Source organism: Bos indicus, chromosome 19 (assembly GCF_029378745.1).
Source record: "Bos indicus isolate NIAB-ARS_2022 breed Sahiwal x Tharparkar chromosome 19, NIAB-ARS_B.indTharparkar_mat_pri_1.0, whole genome shotgun sequence".
NCBI lineage: Eukaryota > Metazoa > Chordata > Mammalia > Artiodactyla > Bovidae > Bos > Bos indicus.
Genome location: NC_091778.1, coordinates 27,564,537 through 27,580,876, shown reverse-complemented (window position 1 = coordinate 27,580,876; position 16,340 = coordinate 27,564,537). Strand labels below are relative to the sequence as shown.

Genomic DNA, 16,340 nt, shown 5'->3' with positions numbered 1-16,340 from the left:
AAATGAGGGCCAAGGCGCCTAGGTCCTAAAAGCTGCAGACTCTCTCCCTTTTTGGTGATGTTAGGTAGTTAGAATAGGGAGAAGGAGTCCAGAATGGCGGTGGCTAAAAGACAAGAAAGAGAGAAGCCCGCGAAAATAGAACAAAGGAAGGTCCGAGGACCGGAGTGAGGACCTCAGGTAGAACAAACAACACTCCTGGCTAACCCAATTTACACAGGGCAGGCTGGTATGTGTGTGTGTGTCGGGGGCGGGGGGGAGGGGGGCGGTGCGGGCATATAAAAAAAGGACCCTAAGCTCTGGTGCGCTGGACCGCTCTTCTCTTCGTGTCTTTGAGTTGACATGCCGTCACATCTCGAGGATGGATTTTGTTATTATCTAAATAAAATAGAGCTGTAACACTGTAACATGGAGCTGTAACACTGATTTGTCTAAGAGCTATAACACGGTCTGTCCAAGACCAGAGAGCTATGACACTCCGAGGGCTTTAATGTCGGACACTCCAAATCTTTGTTGTGATGAGACAAAACCGAGGAGTATACACTCGCCTGACAGAGAAATGAGAGTTCAGCGCCCAACTCCGAAGATCTGCTCCCCGACTCTCTTCCTGGGGCCCCCCAGTTCTGCGATCGCGGCATGGTCTCACCGCCAGGCCACCCCTAGGGGGCCCCCTCCACGGCCACCAGCGCTCTGCCCCTGTTCCTCCCTTGGGCGCGGGGCCACCACCCCTGACACCGCTCCAGCGGTGGCCGGTCACTTCCGGCGTACTCCCGCAGGGGGCCGTTCACCTTCCCGCAGCCGGCTGTGCCGGCCAATTCGCGAGCCCGCCCCCAGGCCACCTCCCACCGGCTCTGGGGTCTACCCTGCGCAGGCTCGGTGTCGTCGGCTCGGTCTCGCGCGAGCAGAGTCCTGAGGGTCCTGCGCCAAGCAGGTTGGTGCACCTGCCGGCGCCACGTTACACGAGCGAGGCCACCTCCGAGACGCAAGTCCTCCGGGGGTCCTAGACTCGCCCACGGGCCTGCCTTCGGCCTGTCGGTCTGGGTGGGCGTTCTCATCAGATAACCACATTTAATTTTTAATCTTTTTCTCCCTGCGTGCCTTTGTGGTCTGATTCATTGATGCCTTCTATTTGCATTGCCCTGTCAAAGGCTTGGCAGAAAAAAAGAAAAAAGCCTTGGCAGTACGGAGATTTTAAAAAGGATAGCGAAATGTTTAACAGGTCGAGTTCTGAGTGAAAAAGATAATTAGAAAATCAGAGAGAATCGTTGACCCACCACTTATCGGTGTTTGACTTTGGGCAAATTACCTAACCTCTCTGAGTCCAATTTAATGGATTACCCTCCTTTTCCTCACTGATTTTAAATACTGTCTTTAACTGAAATAACTGAAGTCGCTCAGTCGTGTCCGACTCTTTGCAACACCATGGACTGTAACCTACCACGCTCCTCCGTCCATGGGATCTTCCAGGCAAGAGTACTTGGAGTGGGTTGCGATTTCATTAAATTCACGTATGTACTTGGTTATGTATTTTAAGTACTTTCTGTTTGTTACCTGTTTCTATCTGCTTTGATAATAAATTGTTACAGTGAGCTTTTAACTATGTTTTAAAATCTGGTGGGCCAGTCTTCTACTCGGAGAAGGCAATGGCACCCCACTCCAGTACTCTTGCCTGGAAAATTCCATGGATGGAGGAGCCTGGTGGGCTGCAGTCCATGGGGTCGCTAAGAGTCGGACACGACTGAGCGACTTCACTTTCCCTTTTCACTTTCATGCGTTGGAGAAGGAAATGGTAACCCACTCCAGCGTTCTTGCCTGGAGAATCCCAGGGATGGGGGAGCCTGGTGGGCTACTGTCTATGGGGTCGCACAGAGTCAGACACGACTGAAGCGACTTAGCAGTAGCGGTCTTCTACTCTTTTTTTCAGAAAAGTTGTAAACATGAATGTTTTCTTGTATTTCTTATATTACTTTTAAAAGCACAAATAGCGGTGTTTTTTTTTTTTTTAAAAGAACCAAAATCTGCTTAAGCCAGAAGAATGAAAAAGGGTGGTTGAGGGAAGAATGCTAGCTACATTTTTATTTATTTATTTTTTTTGAGAAATATAGAGTCATATTGAGAGCAGTTTGTTTTGGCTTTTTAGTACTTTTTTTTTTTTTTTTTTTTTAAGAACAAAGAGCATTCTGATCTCATCTGGGTTTAACGTGCTGCTCCTGTGAATTTATTATGTAATTCATTTGCTGTAAAAGTATGTATGTCATGCCTGCTCTCTGCCAAACACTGGTGATGCAATGAATGTTGAGCAAACCCAAGGTCCCCTCACGGAACTTAAACTCATCAAGAGGAGATAGTTAAACAATTCCATGAATAAATATAAAATGTTAACAGTAGTGAGTGCTGTTCTGAAGAGTACATGGTGCCCTAAGTGTTTATAAAAGATTTGACTACACAGGGAGGTCTGTGAAGGTTTTTTGCAATCAAGCTCTCCCTGAAGAGTTAGGCTGATGAAGGACAAGAAAGCCACATACACCCATCTCTACTGGAACGTATGTAACAGGAAAGTCCAAATCCTTCTTTTGTTGGAAGATCTGAATTTTACTTTCTAACAAATTTTCATTGTACAGTATTTTAATTTTATTATGCAAAATCTTTACATCACCCAAGGGACAAGGTGTTAACTAGATGGTGGAAACAGTCATGGATATTAAGTTGGGAGGGTTTTTTTTGCAAGGGGACTAACTGGAAGTTGGTGGGTGAATATTTTCATGTTTTGATGGATTTTCCCTACCCGGATTCATAATAGTGGAGATTTAGTGAGTATTTGAAAAAATGGGGACTTCTTGGTAATCATCTTTAAAGGCAGGGCTGTTTCATTGATGATGGAGGGCAAGGATGCCTGAATCCGTTTTTTACAGTGACTTTTGGTTGCCTTTGAAATCTTTGTAATTCACCACGGGCTTCCTTGTCATAGTTACTAATATTCTAGAATCATAGAGATGGAAGGAACTCTGAAGATCTCTTCTTTTTGTGAGCATTTCTTTCTCTTTTTGTGAGCACAATCAATGTTCCTTCCTCCCTTACATCTTTTCTCCTTCCCTCCCCACCTTCCTCCCACAATATTTATTGCAATCCTTTATGAGATCCATTATGTCCAGTTATAACCTGACATGGAACAACGGACTGATTCCAAATTGGGAAAGGAGTGCTTATTTAACTTATATGCATAGTACATCACGTGAAATGCCGGGCTGGATGAAGCACAAGCTGGAATCAAGGTTGCCGGGAGAAATATCAATAACCTCAGATATGCAGATGACACCACCCTTATCAGTTCAGTTCAGTTCAGTTGCTCAGTCGTGTCCGACTCTTTGCGACCCCATGAATCACAGCATGTCAGTCCTCCCTGTCCATCACCAACTCCCGGAGTTCACCCAAACTCATGTTCATTGAGTCAGTGATGCCATCCAGCCATCTCATCCTCTGTCATCCCCTTCTCCTCCTGCCCTCAATCCCTCCCAGCATCACGGTTTTTTCCAATGAGTCAACTCTTTGTATGAGGTGGCCAAAGTACTGGAGTTTCAGCCTCAGCATCAGTCCTTCTAATGAACACCCAGGACTGGTCTCCTTTAGGATGGCCTGGTTGGATCTCCTTGCAGTCCAAGGGACTCTCAAGAGTCTTCTCCAACACCACAGTTCAAAAGCATCAATGCTTCAATGCTCAGCTTTCTTCACAGTCCAACTCTCACATCCATACATGACCACTGGAAAAACCATAGCCTTGACTAGATGGACCTTTGTTGGCAAAGTAATATCTCTGCTTTTTAATATGCTATCTAGGTTGGTCATAACTTTCCTTCCAAGGAGTAAGCGTCTTTTAACTTCATGACTGCAATCACCATCTGCAGTGATTTTGGAGACTGAAAAAATAAAGTCTGACACTGTTTCCACTGTTGCCCCATATATTTCCCATGAAGTGATGGGACCAGATGCCATGATCTTAGTTTTCTGAATGTTGAGCTTTAAGCCAACTTTTTCACTCTCCTCTTTCACTTTCATCAAGAGGCTTTTTAGTTCTTCTTCACTTTCTGCCATAAGGGTGGTGTCATCTGCATATCTGAGGTTATTGATATTTCTCCTGGCCATCTTGATTCCAGCTTGTGCTTCTTCCAGCCTGGTGTTTCTCATAATGTACTCTGCATAGAAGTTAAATAAGCAGAGTGACAATATACAGCCTTGACGTACTCCTTTTCCTATTTGGAACCAGTCTGTTGTTCCATGTCCAGTTCTAACTGTTGCTTCCTGACCTGCATATAGGTTTCTGAAGAGGCAGCAGGTGGTCTGGTATTCCCATCTCTTTCAGAATTTTCCACAGTTTATTGTGGTCCACACAGTCAAAGGCTTTGGCATAGTCAATAAAGCAGAAATAAATGTTTTTCTGGAACTCTCTTGCTTTTTCTATGATCCAGCAGATGTTGGCAATTTGATCTCTGGTTCCTCTGCCTTTTCTAAAACCAGCTTGAACATCTGGAAGTTCACAGTTCATGTATTGCTGAAGCCTGGCTTGGAGAATTTTGAGCATTACTTTACTAGTGTGTGAGATGAGTGCAATTGTGCGGTAGTTTGAGCATTCTTTGGCTTTGACTTTCTTTGGGATTGGAATGAAAGCTGACCTTTTCCAGTCCTGTGGCCACTGCTGAGTTTTTCAAATTTGCTGGCATATTGAGTGCAGCACTTTCACAGCATCATCTTTCAGGATTTGAAATAGCTCAACTGGAATTCCATCACCTCCACTAGCTTTGTTCGTAGTGATGCTTCCTAAGGCCCACTTGACTTTACATTCCAGGATGTCTGGCTCTAGGTGAGTGATCATACCATCGTGATTATCTTGGTCATGAAGATCTTTTTTGTACAGTTCTGTGTATTCTTGCCACCTCTTCTTAATATCTTCTGCTTCTGTTAGGTTCATACCATTTCTGTCCTTTATCGAGCCCATCTTTGCCTGAAATGTTCTCTTGGTATCTCTAATTTTCTTGAAGAGATCTCTAGACCCTACCATTCTGTTGTTTTCCTCTATTTCTTTCCACTGATCGCTGAGGAAGGCTTTCTTATCTCTCCTTGCTATTCTTTGGAACTCTGCATTCAAATGGGAATATCTTTCCTCTACTCTTTTGCTTTTCACTTCTCTTCTTTTCACAGCTATTTGTAAGGCCTCCTCAGACAGCCATTTTGCTTTTTTGCATTTCTTCTCCATGGGGATGGTCTTGATTCCTGTCTCCTGTACAATGTCACGAACCTCTGTCCATAGTTCATCAGGTACTCTGTTTATCAGATCTAGTCCCTTAAATCTATTTCTCACTTCCACTGTATAATCATAAGGGATTCGATTTAGGTCATACCTGAATGGTCTAATGGTTTTCCCTACTTTCTTCAATTTAAGTCTGAATTTGGTAATAAGGAGTTCATGATCTGAGCCACAGTCAGCTCCTGGTCTTGTTTTTGTTGACTGTATAGAGCTTCTCCATCTTTGACTGCAAATAATATAATCAATCTGATTTTGGTGTTGACCATCTGGTGATGTCCATGTGTAGAGTCTTCTCTTATGTTGTCGGAAGAGGGTGTTTGCTATGACCAGTGCGTTCTCTTGGCAAAACTGTATTAGCTTTTGCCCTTATGGCAGAAAGCAAAGAGGAACAAAAGAGCCTCTCGATGAAAGTGAAAGAGGAAAGTGAAAAAGCTGGCTTAAAACTCAACATTCAAAAAATGAAGATCATGGCATCTGGTCCCATCACTTATTGGCAAATAGATGGGAAAACAATGGAAACAGGGACAGACTTTATTTTGGGGGGTCTAAAATCACTGCAGATGGTGACGCAGCCATGAAATTAAAAGATGCTTGCTCCTTGGAAGAAAAGGTATGACAAATCTAGACAGCATATTGAAAACCAGAGACATTACTTTGCCTACAAAGGTCCATCTAGTCAAAGCTATGGTTTTTTCAGTAATCATGTATGGATGTGAGAGTTGGACCATGAAGAAAGTTGAGCCAAAGAATTGATGCTTTTGAACTGTGGTGTTGGAGAAGACTCTTGAGAGTCCCTTGGACTGCAAGGAGATCCAACCAGACCATCCTAAAGGAAATCAGTCCTGAATATTCATTGGAAGGACTGATGCTGCAGCTGAAACTCCAATACTTTGGCTACCTAATGCAAAGAACCGACTCATTGGAAAAGACCCTGATGCTGGGCAAGATTGAAGGCAGGAGGAGAAGGGGATGACAGAAGATGAGATGGTTGGATGGCATCACCAACTCGATGGACATGAGTTTGAACAAGCTCTGGGAGTTGGTGATGGACAGGGAGGCCTGGCGTGCTGCAGTCCCTGGAGTTGCAAAGAGTCACACACGACTGAGCGACTGAACAGAACTTAAGTGCTGACCATTGAGGATATAAAAGTGAACAAAAACAGGTGTTGAAAAAGGACCATGGATGTTTGTGTTTTATTTACAAGGAGCAAATATTTTGGTGGCAGTTACTATAGACTACTATTTTTTTTCTTCTGCATGAGGTTTAAGGAATTTCTCACCATGTAAATCAGTTCAGTTCAGTTGCTCAGTCATGTCTGACTCTTTGCAACCCCATAAACCGCAGCACGCCAGGCCTCCCTGTCCATCATCAACCCCCGGAGTTAACACAAACTCACGTCCATTGAGTTGGTGATGCCATCCAACTATCTCATCCTCTGTTGTCCCCTTCTCCTCCTGCATTCAATCTTTCCCAATATCAGGGTCTTTTCAAATGAGTCAGCTCTTCACATCAGGTGGCCAAAATATTGGAGTTTCAGCTTCAACATCAGTCCTTCCAATGAACACCCAGGACTGATTTCCTTGCAGTCCAAGGGACTCTCAAGAGTCTTCTCCAACACCACAGTTCAAAAGCATCAATTCTTCAGCACTCAGCTTTCTTTAGAGTCCAACTCTCACATCCATACATGACTACTGGAAAAACTATAGCCTTGACTAGACGGATCTTTGTTGACAAAGTACTGTCTCTGCTTTTTAATATGCTCTCTAGGTTGGTCATAACTTTCCTCCTAAGGAGTAAGCATCTTCTAATTTCATGGCTGCAGTCACCATCTGCAGTGATTTTGGAGACCCCCTAAAATAAAGTCTGTCCCTGTTTCCATTGTTTTCCCATCTATTTGCCATGAAGTGATGGGACTGTATGCCATGATCTTAGTTTTCTGAATGTTGAGCTTTAAGCCAACTTTTTCACTCTCCTCTTTCACTTTCATCAAGAGGCTCTTTAGTTCTTCTTCACTTTCCGCCATAGGGGTAGTATCATCTGCATGTATGAGGTTATTGATATTTCTCCTGGCAATCTTGATTCCAGCTTGTGCTTCCTCCAGCCCAGTGTTTCCAGCCTTGACGTACTCCTTTTCATATTTGGAACCAGTCTGTTGTTCTGTGTCCAGTTCTAACTGTTGCTTCCTGACCTGCATATAGGTTTCTCAAGAGGCAGGTCAGGTGGTCTGGTATTCCTATCTCTCAGAATTTTCCACAGTTTATTGTGAACCACACAGTCAGAGACCAAGTAAAAGCAAGATAAGAGGAGAGAAAGGAAAATATCTTTAAATTAAGACAATACTGTTAACTTGTTTTAACCATTGATTTTGCTGTTTGGTCTCAGAAAAATGTTAACAAATTTACCTAAGTTATAATAAGAAAAACCTCTGATGTACATGCAAAAATTTGTATGTAACAAAGAGTTCTACATTAATTATCTAGTTTATAAAAAGGTCTTTAAGTAAATATTTCAGTTTTATGTTCAAATTATCGAATACTTCCAAACAAAATGTGGGCAAAATATTTTTTTTCTTAAGGGCAACGGCCATTTTACCCATAACATGTGGACTTCTTAATGCACCAGTAGATGGCAGTAGTCTTCAGCCCATGATTGTTAACAACTCTGACACCTTCAGTTCAGTTCAGTCGCTCAGTTGTGTCCGACTCTGAGTCTCCATGCATTGCAGCATGCCAGGCTTCCCTGTCTATTACCAACTCCCGGAGCTTGCTCAAACTCATGTCCATCGAGTCGGTGATGCCATCCAACCATCTCATCCTCTGTCATCCCTTTCTCTTCCTGCTTTCAATCTTGCCCAGCATCAGGGTCTTTTCCAATGAGTCGATTCTTTGCATCAGGTGGCCAAAGTATTGGAGTTTCAGCTGCAGCATCAGTCCTTCCAATGAATATTCAGGACTGATTTCCTTTAGGATGGTCTGGTTGGATCTCCTTGCAGTCCAAGGGACTCTCAAGAGTCTTCTCCAACACCACAGTTCAAAAGCATCAATTCTTTGGCTCAACTTTCTTCATGGTCCAACTCTCACATCCATACATGATTACTGAAAAAACCATAGCTTTGACTAGATGGACCTTTGTAGGCAAAGTAATGTCTCTGGTTTTCAATATGCTGTCTAGATTTGTCATACCTTTTCTTCCAAGGAGCAAGCATCTTTTAATTTCATGGCTGCGTCACCATCTGCAGTGATTTTAGACTCCCCAAAATAAAGTCTGTCCCTGTTTCCATTGTTTTCCCATCTATTCGCCAAGAAGTGATGGGACCAGATGCCATGATCTTCATTTTTTGAATGTTGAGTTTTAAGCCAGCTTTTTCACTTTCCTCTTTCACTTTCATTGAGAGGCTCTTTAGTTCCTCTTTGCTTTCTGCCATAAGGGTGGTGTCATCTGCATATCTGAGGTTATTGATATTTCTCCCAGCAATCTTGATTCCAACCTGTGCTTCATCCAGCCCAGCATTTTGCATGATGTGCTCTGTATATAAGTTAAATAAGCAGGGTGACAATATACAGCCTTGACCTACTCGTTCCCAATTTGGAACCAGTCTGTTGTTCCATGTCCAGTTCTAACTGTTGCTTCTTGATCTGCATACAGATTTCTTAGGAGGCAGGTAAGGTAGTCTGGTATTCCCATCTCTTGAAAAATTTTCCACAGTTTTTTGTGATCTACACAGTCAAAGGCTTTGGTGTAATCAATAAAGCGGAAGTAGATGTTTTTCTGGAATTCTCTTCCTTTTTCTATAATCCAGTGGATGTTGGCAATTTGATCTCTGGTTCCTCTGCCTTTTCTAAAACCAGATTGAACATCTGGAAGTTCATGGTTCACGAACTGTTGAAGCCTGGCTTGGAGAATTTTGCACATTACTTTGCTAGCATGTGAGATGAGTGCAATTGTGTGGTAGTTTGAACATTCTTTGGCATTGCCCTTCTTTGGATTGGAATGAAAACTGAGCTTTTCCAGTCCTGTGGCCACTGCTGAGTTTTCCAAATTTGCTGGCATATTGAGTGTAGCACTTTCACAGCATCATCTTTTAGGATTTGAAATAGCTCAACTGGAATTCCATCATCTCCACTAGCTTTGTTCATAGTGATGCTTCTTAAGGCCCACTTGACTTCGCATTCCAGGATGTCTGGCTCTAGGTCAGTGATCACACCATCATGGTTATCTGGGTCATGAAGATATTTTTTCTATAGTTCTGTGTATTCTTGCCACCTCTTCTTAATATCTTCTGCTTCTGTTAGGTCCATACCATTTCTGTCCTTTATTGTGTCCATTTTTGCATGAAATGTTTCCTTGGTATCTGTAATTTTCTTGAAGAGATCTCTAGTCTTTTTCATTCTATTGTTTGCCTCTGTTTCTTTGCATTGATTACTGAGGATGGCTTTCTTATCTCTCCTTGCTATTCTTTGAAACTCTGCATTCAAATGGGTATATTTTTCCTTTTCTCCTTTCACTTTTCTTCTTTTCTCAGCTATTTGTAAGGCCTTGTCAGACAACCATTTTGCCTTTTTGCATTTCTTTTTCTTGGGGATGGTCTTGATCACTGCCTTCTGTACAATGTCATGAACCTCCATCCATAGTTCTTCAGGTAGTCTGTCTGTCAGATCTAATCCCTTGAATCTATTTGTCACTTCCACTGTATAATTGTGAGGAATATGATTTAGGTCATACCTGAATGGTCTAGTGGTTTTCCCTATTTTCTTCAATTTAAGCCTGAATTTTCCAATAATGAGTTCATGATCTGACCCACAGTCAGCTCCCAGCCCTGTTTTTGATGACTGTATAGAACTTCTCCATCTTTGGCTGCAACGAATCTGATCAATCTGATTTCGGTATTGACCATCTGTTGATGTCCATGTGTAGAGTCTTCTCTTGTGTTGTTGGAAGAGGGTGTTTGCTATGACCATGGGTTCTCTTGGCAAAAGTCTGTTAGCCTTTGTCCTGCTTCATTCCGTACTCCAAGGCCAAATTTGCCTGTTACTCCAGGTATCTCTTGACTTCCTACTTTCGCATTCCAGTCCCCTATGGTGCAAAGGATATCTTTTTTGGGTGTTTGTTCTAGAAAGTCTTATAGGTCTTCATAGAACTATTCAACTTCAGCTTCTTCAGCATTACTGGTTGGGGCATAGACTTGGATTACTGTGATATTGAATGATTTGCCTTGGAAACAAGCAGAGATCATCCTGTCATTTTTGAGATTGCATCCAAGTACTATATTTTGGACTCTTGTTGACTATAAGGGTTACTCCATTTCTTCTAAGGGGTTCTTGCCCACAGTAGTAGATATAAGGGTCATCTGAGTTAAATTCACCCATTCCAGTCCATTTTATTTCACTGATTCCTAAAATGTTGATGTTCACTCTTGCCATCTCCTGTTTGACCACTTCTAATTTACCTTGATTCATGGACCTAACATTCCAGGTTCCTATGCAATATTGCTCTTTACAGTATCAGACTTTACTTCCATCACCAATCACATCAACAAGTGGGTATTGTTTTCACTTCGCCACTGTCTCCTCATTCTTCCTGGAGTTATTTCTCCACTCTTCTCCAGTAGCATGTTGGGCACCTATCGACCTGGGGAGTTCATCTTTCAGTGTCTTATCTTTTTGCCTTTTCATACTGTTCATGGGGCTCTCAAGGCAAGAATAGTGAAGTGGTTTGCCACTGACATCTTAATACATCTTTATTTTTAGTTAGTAGAAAAATAAGCCTTTCAAATTATACAAGAATCACATGGCTTTTGGTCATTCCTACCCTGTGAACTAAAAGTCTCCATCTGTGAAAATATGTCCCTGAAATACAGTACAGTTAAATTTTAAAGCAAGTTGCATAGAATTCCCTGTTGTTCCAATGATTAGGACTCAGGCGCTTTCACTATAGAGGGTGCAGACAATATGTGGACTTTCTTCCTCAATATCTCTGTCTCTTCCTTCCGTCCTCCCACAAATACTTACTGAGCACCCACCATGTTGATCATTGAAAATATGAGGGGTGAGCAAAGCAGCAATAGTGCAGCCAAGAATGCCCCTGCCAATACAGGAGATGCAGGAGACATGGGTTGGGTATCTGGGTTGGGAAGATCTCCTGGAAGAGGAAGTGGCAGTCCATTCTGGTATTCTTGGCTGGAAAATTTCATGGCCAGAGGAGCCTCTCGGGCTACAGTCCATGGGTCACAAAGAGTCAAACACAACTGAACGTGCGTGCACACACACACACACACACACCCCTTGTAGGCCCCTGCAGAGGGACAGATATATAAGTTCCATTTTCTTATTATAACAAAAAAATCTAGAAAGAACATTTTTATGCATGTTCTTGAGCTTCTTTTGGACAGTGGTTCTCAAAGTGTGGTCTGAGCCATGAGAACAAAACTATCTTTATAAATAGTATAAAGATGTTATTTGCCCTTTCTCGCTCATAAATGTACAATGGAGCCTTCCAGAAGCTACATGATGTTGATTTGCAACACAAATAAGATATAAGGGTCTGGATATTTTTTAATAAGCTAGACAAAGAGATTCATAAAAATGTAACAATGCCAAAGACTTCTCACTAATTTTTATTTTTTGGCTTGGGAAAATGTGATTATTTTAACTAAATTTTATTTACATTAATATGAATGGGTCATTGTTTTAAATGAATAAATCATTATCTTAAGTCTTTCTCACTTTTACTTTCCAATAAGGTAAATATCAATAGGTATCTTCTGCATAAACAAAATTTCTTTGGTGTCCTCAGTCATTTTGAAGAGTGTGATGGAGATCTGGTGCCAAAAATGTCAAAAGTCACTGTTGTAGTGTATGTATTCTGCAGTAGGGTTGCTGGGTCGTATTCAGTTTTGCTTTGTGTGTGTGTTCAGTTGCTCAATAGTGTTCATCTCTTTGTGACCCTAAGGACTGTAGCCCACCAGGCTCCTCTGTCCGTGGAATTTTCCAGGCAAAAGTACTGGAGCAAGTTGCCATTTCCTATTGCAGGGGATCTTCCCAACCAGGGATCAAACCCACATCTCCTGTGTCTCCTGCGTTGGCAAGCAGATTCTTTACCACTATCTAGATGTTGCCAAACTGTTCTCCACAGTGGCTAAAGCTGGCCTTTAAAAAAAATCTGTATATAGTTGTTTTTGTTTTCAGGTAAATTTGAAACTGTAAATAATTATAGAATTGTTATTAAAGTAGGCTAATGATACAATAGAGATTTGATATATGAAATATTGAATATCTTTTCTAAACAACTGTGAGAAATTTATGGTACTTTTATTTTTAGAGTACTTTAGAGGAAGAAGTTTTTCCTGGCCACTAAGAATAGCATTGTAGAGTGTAAACATTAAATGTATTAGATTTATTTTTGTTTGGTGCCTCAGGGGAGGTAGATGTGTACAAGTTATGCAAATCAACCTTTTTTTTTCTATCATCAGGGGAATTTCATTTTTCTTAAATTCTACCTTTTGCTATTTTGGTTAAAACCTAAGCCATGTTCCACTGACCCTCAATTTGTTTAAAAAAAAATGCTGAGGCATCTAATATTGAAAAAGTAATAATTCAAAACCTGTTAGTTCATAGCTCACTTTGTGAAAGTTTATTTTAAGTAATTCAGCTTCAATTTTAAGCTTGTTTGATTGTAGAATATTTGAATTGTGCAAGTCTAGTTGATTGAATACTTTGCATTAAATTTTGGCAATGAGATGTGAGTAAATATATAAACTTCTACAGATGAAGGACCAAGATGCAGCAATATTAATTGGCTGTTCTTACAGTGGTTTTGCAGATAGAGATTTGCACACTCTCATGGTGGTTTAGTCGCTCAGTCGTGTCTGACTCTATGCGACCCCATGGACTGTAGCCCGCCAGGCTCCTCTGTCCATGGGATTCTCCAGGCAAGAATACTGGAGTAGGTTGCCATTTCCTTCTCCAGGGGATCTTCCCACCCCAGGGATCAAACCCAGGTCTCCTGCATTGCAGGCAGATTCTTTACCAACTTAGCTATGAGGGAGCACTTTGCACACTCTACTGTAGTAGTAAAATGCAATGTGACCACAGTCAGCTGTTACCTGTCTATTTATGGTGGAGGGTTTTCAGCAACCAAGAGTTAATCAAGGTAGGATTTCATTCTGCTGTGCGGCTGTGACAAAGCATGCAGAGAAGTGGTTGGGCTAGGTTAGAAACCGATGCCTACAATTCAGAAGACATGTCTGAGCAATCATAACACTGTTGATGCAAAGCACATCACAAGAACCAGTGGAAATTGTTTTTTTCTCTGTTGTTAGGAGATTATCCTTTCTTGGGCTTCAAAATCACTGCAGATGGTGACTGCAGCCATGAAATTAACAAACACCTGCTCCTTGGAAGAAAAGCTACGACCAACCTAGATAGCTTGTTAAAAAGCAGGGACATTGCTGATAAAGGTCCGTCTAGTCAAAGCTATGGTTTTCCCAGTAGTCATGTATGGATGTGAGAGTTGGACCATAAAGAAGGCTGAGCATCAAAGAATTGATGCTTTTGAACTGTGGTGTTGAAGAAGACTCTTAAGAGTCCCTTGGACAGCAAGGAGATCAAACCAGTAAATCCTAAAGGAAATTTGTCCTGAATATTCATTGGAAAGACCTGATGTGAAGAGCTGGCTCATTAGAAAAGACCCTGATGCTGGAAAAGATTGAAGGCAGGAGAAGGGGATTTTAGAGGATGAGGTGGTTGGATGGCTTGATGTCTGCCCTCAACAGAGTGTTAAAAAAATCTCTTTCAAATTAATGCATGAATGTGTGACCCTCCCTAGGGCTCATTTTCTTCTATCAGAAAAATGGCTGAACTAGATGAAGTCAGTCCATCACTGACTTGATGGACATAAGTTTGAGCAAGCTCCAGGAGATGGTGAAGGACAGGGAAGCCTGGCATTCTGAAGTCCATGGGGTTGCAAAGAGTTGGATACAACTGAGTGACTGAACAACAACAAAGGAAATTATCCAGCAACTAGTGGGGCTACCTGAGGGAACTGTGTCTTCAGGTGAGAAGACTTCCGTCTTCAGTCCATATTGTGTCAGTTGCCAGCCTCCCAGAAGGTAATGGTCTGTAGGGTTGTTGATCCAGGCATGAATATATTTGAAGGTGTAATTCTGTAAGGCAGGTCCTTTTGAGGGGAAGATAAATCTGATGGTTTTGGCTGTTAGGATTACTGACTTTATTTGAATCACCTCAAGAAGTAAAGAACTTAGAAATTGTCTAGCTCAGCCATTTTTCTGATAGAAGAAAATGAGACCTAGGGAGGGTCACACATTCATGTATTCATTTGAAAGAGATATTTTCTAACACTCTGTTGAGGGCAGACATCATGAATAAGTAGGCTGAATGTATGGTTTATCATCCAAACCAGGACACTTTTGAGAGTTAAACAGAGTGCTGTTAATAATTATGCCAAGGCATTAAAGCCAAAACTCTCCTGGGCAAAAATGAATTTAGAGTCACCCTAAAATAATCCAAACCCTCAAGGAGCCCAATATCTGATGGGAAAGAGATGTGTAACCATGAGATGGAGATAGTTATGCACTATGATAAGTATAAGAGAAATACTGGAAAAGGGTGAGTAAAGACCTCATGGAAAAAGCAACACCCCAGCTGGGTTCTGAGGAGTGAGTCACAGTTTATCCAGTGGAGAAGGGGAGAAGGGGTGTTCCCAGCAGCAGGAAGAGACTATGGAAAGCCTTAGCACCATTTCATTCCTTTGGGAGTGCTGCAAGCAGTTTCCTGTGGTCAGGATGCATGGCGGGAGGACAGGAAGTGCTGAAATGAGGCTGGTCAGTCAGTTAGTTCAGTCGCTCAATCATGTTCGACTCTTTGTGACCCCATGAATCGCAGCACACCAGGCCTCCCTGTCCATCATCACCCAGACTCACATCCATTGAGTCAGTGATGCTATCCAGCCATCTCATCCTCTGTCATCCCCTTCTCCTCTTGCCCCCAATCCCTCCCAGCATCAGAGTCTTTTTCAATGAGTCAACTCTTCACATGAAGTGGCCAAAGTACTGGAGTTTCAGCTTCAGCATCATTCCTTCCAAAGAAATCCCAGGGCTGATCTCCTTCAGAATGGACTGGTTGGATCTCCTTGCAGTCCAAGGGACTCTCAAGAGTCTTCTCCAACACCACAGTTCAAAAGCATCAGTTCTTCAATGCTCAGCTTTCTTCACAGTCCAACTCTCACATCCATACATGACCACAGGAAAAACCATAGCCTTGACTAGATGGACCTTTTTTGGCAAAATAATGTCTCTGCTTTTCAATATGCTATCTAGGTTGGTCATAACTTTTCTTCCAAGGAGTAAGCGTCTTTTAATTTCGTGGCTGCAGTCACCATCTCAGTGATTTTGGAGCCCCCAAAAATAAAGTCTTATACTGTTTCCACTGTTTCCCCATCTATTTCCCATGAAGTGATGGGACCAGATGCCATGATCTTCATTTTCTGAATGTTGAGCTTTAAGCCAACTTTTTCACTCTCCACTTTGAGGCTGGTAGGGACCAGTTATCAAGGCATTACATGGTGTACAAAAGAGTGTGGATTTTAATTGTAGGCAATAAGGGCACCATGGAGAGGTTTTAAGCAGAGCCATGATATAATCATATTTGTGTTTTAGAAAGTTTACTCTGACAGCAAGTGGGAGATGCATTGGGGGAGGAGAGAATAGTCAGGAGGCTTTTGCATTAAGCCAGATGAATGATGGCAAGACCTAGATTAGGCAGCAGTGATGAGGATAAGCCTTAATGTGCAGAGTCAAAGACTTGAAGAATATTGGCTCAAGTAACTAAAAACTCCAGAGGGTATGCCAGCTTTCAAGCATGGCTGCTTACAGGAGCTCAAACAATGCCAATTGCATGTGGACTCTCTTAGCTCAGCATCCTTCATGATGGGCTCTCTCTTGAGAACTTGTATCCCCTCAGCTTCAGATCCAGTGAAAGGGGACACCTGCCTTGGTACTCAATGCATCAACCAATCAGTCACTGGGGC

General features: G+C 42.1%; 1 protein-coding gene across 5 annotated transcripts in view; it reads left to right on the top strand.

Moving 5' to 3' along the window:
- ZFP3 (ZFP3 zinc finger protein) overlaps positions 1–16,340 on the top strand; it is a 136,389-nt gene that overhangs the window by 66,348 nt on the left and 53,701 nt on the right. Inside the window, exon 1 of one of the 5 annotated variants that reach the window (XR_011561966.1) lies at positions 295–928. The exons of the other annotated variants lie outside the window; for them this stretch is intronic. The gene's annotated coding sequence lies outside the window, so the exon portion shown is untranslated. Of the gene's footprint in view, positions 1–294; positions 929–16,340 lie in introns of those variants that run through there. 5 annotated transcript variants of the gene reach the window in all.